The 4,032-nt window shown below is 40.6% G+C and overlaps 1 pseudogene; it reads right to left on the bottom strand.

Moving 5' to 3' along the window:
* Positions 1–2,636: 2,636 nt before the first annotated feature.
* Positions 2,637–3,084, bottom strand: LOC108291060 (annotated as a pseudogene).
* Positions 3,085–4,032: the final 948 nt, after the last annotated feature.

Raw genomic sequence — 4,032 nt, forward strand, 5'->3', positions numbered from 1 at the left:
AAAAAAAAAAAAAAAAAAGAAAAGAAAAGAGGTGTATCTGGCTCATGGTTCCACTGGCTGGAATATTGGGCATCTTGGTAAAAGCCTCAGGCTGCTTCACCTCATGGCAGAAGGCAAAGGGGAGCCAGTGTGTGCAGAGATCACATGACGAGAGAGGAAGCAAGGGAAAAGAGAGAGAAGGGGGAGGTACCAGGCTCTTTTTAACAACCAGCTCTCATGAGAAGTAATAGAGTGAGAACTCACTCACCACTTCCCTCGCTAGAGCATTCATCTATCTATTCATGACGAATTTGCCCCATTACCCAAGTATCTCCTAATAGGCCCCATCTCTAACACTGAGGATCAAATTTCCACATGAGTTTTAGGGGAACAAACATCCAAACTATAGCACTAACTAACACATCTATACACTATTGACCACAAGAAAGCCCTCCCTACCTGAGCTACACATGAAGATTATGAGAAGCACTTAATGCTTGCCAGTTATGTTAAAGGTTATTTTCCAGCTTTGTTATGAGGTGAGTAATGACCATAAATAATTATTTTTGTTCAAGAAAGTCACTGACTTCCCTAAGGAAAATTCATCACTTGACTGAGTTTCAAGAAAAATCTTGTGTCTTTCTGGAACAAAAAACGATGATAAGCATGATTAGGATTACCTTTACACAGCCTAAATATATGCTTGTATGACAAGCTTCACCAGTGTTCTATCCTGGAAGATAAATTGAACGCAATGATTGCCGAAACTGTAGCTGCAGCACACATGCTGTAATGGAGACTGTGAGGCTGTGGTATTAAATGGTTTTCATTATCTGATTTACCTAGTTATGAATTCAACTGAAGAACTTGCTGAAAACATTTTGATCATAATGAAGAGGCTCTTGAAATGCTTGATTAAGTGTATTCTGAAGAATTTTTCCAAAGTGGATGGCAGTGGTGAGTGGCTAATTGTGTCAATTTGGGTCCTCTAGGAAGCAGATGCTAATATGGAGTTAGGAACACAGGATACTGATTATGGCTAATACCTATGAAAGATAAAAGGAAAGAGAGCAAGATTGGGCAGGAAAGGCATTTGAACCACAATGCATATCTGACACACGTGAAAGGATAAGGGGTGGAGGCAGAATTGGGCAGAATTGCCTTAGACTTTAAGGTAAGTATGACAAAGTCTTGGCTTCAACCCAGTGTGGAGTTCTAGAGGTAAGAGTGCCTCTTAAAAGAGCCTCGCATTGGGCAGAAGTGGCCAGGCCCTAGTACTGCCACTTTGCTTAGTTATTGACCGGGGAAAGAATGGTTTGTCAAGAATACTGCAGCTGATCTTGGAAGTCCTGCAACGTGAGGCTGTCAGCTAATTTCACTCCTCATAGTTCCATGGCAAATTCTTCCTTGAAGGGAGCACTGAGCTATGCACCTCATGCTTGCCACAGTCCACCCTTTGTACTGCCTGGATTAACTTCAGAGTTCCTGTGAACCTCTCTTCCTGAGGGAAGACTTAGAAGAGGAGGTTAGCGGGAAGAGCTACAGCTCATCTTGCTGCAGTTGGTCTCAGGGCTGTCACTAGGTTCCCCCTTCTCCCTTCTCTGCAATCCATTCTATATTTGTACTGATTTCCTGCCTGCTCAAGCTATCCATTGCTGACAGATGGGTGTTGAAATCTCCAATGATAATAGTAGATATATCTAATTCTTCTTGTAGTTCTATCAGATTTTGTCTCATTTATTTTGATGCTTTGTTGTTAGGTGCATACATGTTCTAAGATTGTATTATTTTCTTGAGACTTGACCCCCATAATGCCCTTTTATTATTTTTTAGGAATTGGAAAATTATATTTTCCACACGTTATCATTCTTATTAATACAGCTTGATCAAAAAAATTCTGACCATAAACATGTTGATTATTTCCCTTTGGAACTGGTGACATCAGAAAAATAACGTATTTATTCTGAATATATAGCATCCAAAATATTCACTTAATGTGGCCTTATCTGTTTATATTCAAAGGCTTTCTTCCCTCAAAATAAAGTCTCTAAGACAATTTCAAGATTCCTTAGAATAAAGAAAAGAAAACCATCTGGGCACAGTGGTGCAGGCCTGTAATCTCAGCACTTTGGGAGGCTAAGGTGAATGGATCACTCCCAGGAGTTCAAGACCAGCCTGGGTAACATAGGGAGACCCTGTCTCTACAAAATTTACAATAAATTAGTCAGGTACAGTGGCATGCTCCTGTGTTCCCAGCTACTCAGAAGGCTGGGATGGAAAGATTGCTGGAGCCAGGGAGGTTGAGGCTGCAGTGAGCCAAGATCGCATCACTGCACTCCAACCTGGGCAACAAAGCGAGATCCTGTCTCAAAAAACAAAAACAAAACCTTCTAAAACAGTGATTTTACAAAATACAACAGACTGCTAGACATACTTAGTGTAATGTGAAAGTATGTTCACTGAAAAGCAAATTTGAAGCATGACCATTATCCTTTATGAAAAACCATAATATGCCTTTTACTTCATTTGCTTTTAGCTATTTCATAAATACCATAAGGGAAACTGGACACAGTTTGTGATGAAACTTAGAAAAATTTCTTTTTCCATAAAATAAACATGTAAATCTTTCCCTTTAGCTCCTTTCTCCCACTCTCCCTTCACTGTGCTGAAGAGACATTGAGTTCCTCCAGATTTTTGCTTAGCTGGTTGGTTTCCAAACTCAACGGACTTTCCAGGTAGGTAGTTCCTGCACAGGGTTTTCCTGTAACTGGATCTATGACTTTTCCATCTTTGAAAATGATCTCAGCCAGTTCATGTTTCACAAGCTTTGTTCGTGAAACAGGTGAAGCTTAGAGAAGCACAATATCCCCAACTGCGCACTGCTGAAGGGCATTGGAGCAAAGTAGGTTTTTGGCTTATAATACTTTAATAAATAGGGATCCAGAACAAGCCTGGTCACTCTCACCTTAGCAGTCTTTTGCATTTTTGTCCCAATCACCTTCCCCACGATCTGTTTGGCATAGATAGATGAACGAACTACGGACATTATGTGGCTATGGTCACCTCCGCCACGACTATGCAGCCACCTGACCTGTGGAGCACTGGTCACAGTGTGATCCTCATTTTATTCTTGATGACATTCCTTGTTCTGAAACCTACTTTATCTGATAGAAATATAACTATCCCAACTTTCTTTTGGTGAGAGAGAGAGAGAGAGAGAGAGAGAGAGAGAGAGAGAGAGTGTGTGTGTGTGTGTGTGTATCTGTGGCTATCTTTTTAGTTTAAATTTTTTTTGTAGAGATGGGGTCTCACTATGTTGCCCAGCCTGGTCTCAAACTCCTGGGCTCTAGCAATCCTCCTGCCTCAGGCTCCCAAAGTGCTGGGATTACAGGTGTGAGCCACCATACTTTGACTTTTAATATGTCTATGTCTTTATATTAAAAGTGGATTGCTTATAAACAGCATAGGTTTATTATTTTTTTCACATTTTTTAAATAACTTTTTTCTGGCTGGGTGCGGTGGCTTATGCCTGTAATCCAGTCCTTTGGGAGGCCAAGGTGGGCAGATCACCTGAGGTCGGGAGTTCAAGACCAGCCTGACCAACATGGAGAAAGCCCCATCTCTACTAAAATTACAAAATTAGCTGGGCAAGGTGGCACATGCCTGTAATCTCAGCTACTCGGGAGGCTGAGGCAAGAGAATTGCTTGAACCTGGGGGGCAGAGGTTGTGGTGAGCCAGGGTTGTGCCACTGTACTTCAGTCTGGGCAACAAGAGCAAAACTCTGTCTCAAAAAAAAAAAAAATGTACAATTGATTCACGTTAACTTTAGCCACTCCACTGATGATTGAAAACCAGGTCTTATTTCTTCTAAGTGTGTATTTGTACCCATTTTAATAACTGTTTTCTATTTATTGCTTTTGTTCTGTTTCTTCCCCATCTGTTTTTTCTGCCTTTTCTGATTTAAAGTGGGGTTTTTGTATGATTTCATTTTTTTTCTTTTTTGTTTTTATTTTTTTTCTCCTTTATAATGTATGATTCCATTTTATCTCCTC

Source organism: Cebus imitator, unplaced genomic scaffold (genome assembly GCF_001604975.1).
Source record: "Cebus imitator isolate Cc_AM_T3 unplaced genomic scaffold, Cebus_imitator-1.0 Scaffold445, whole genome shotgun sequence".
Classification (NCBI taxonomy): Eukaryota; Metazoa; Chordata; class Mammalia; order Primates; family Cebidae; genus Cebus; species Cebus imitator.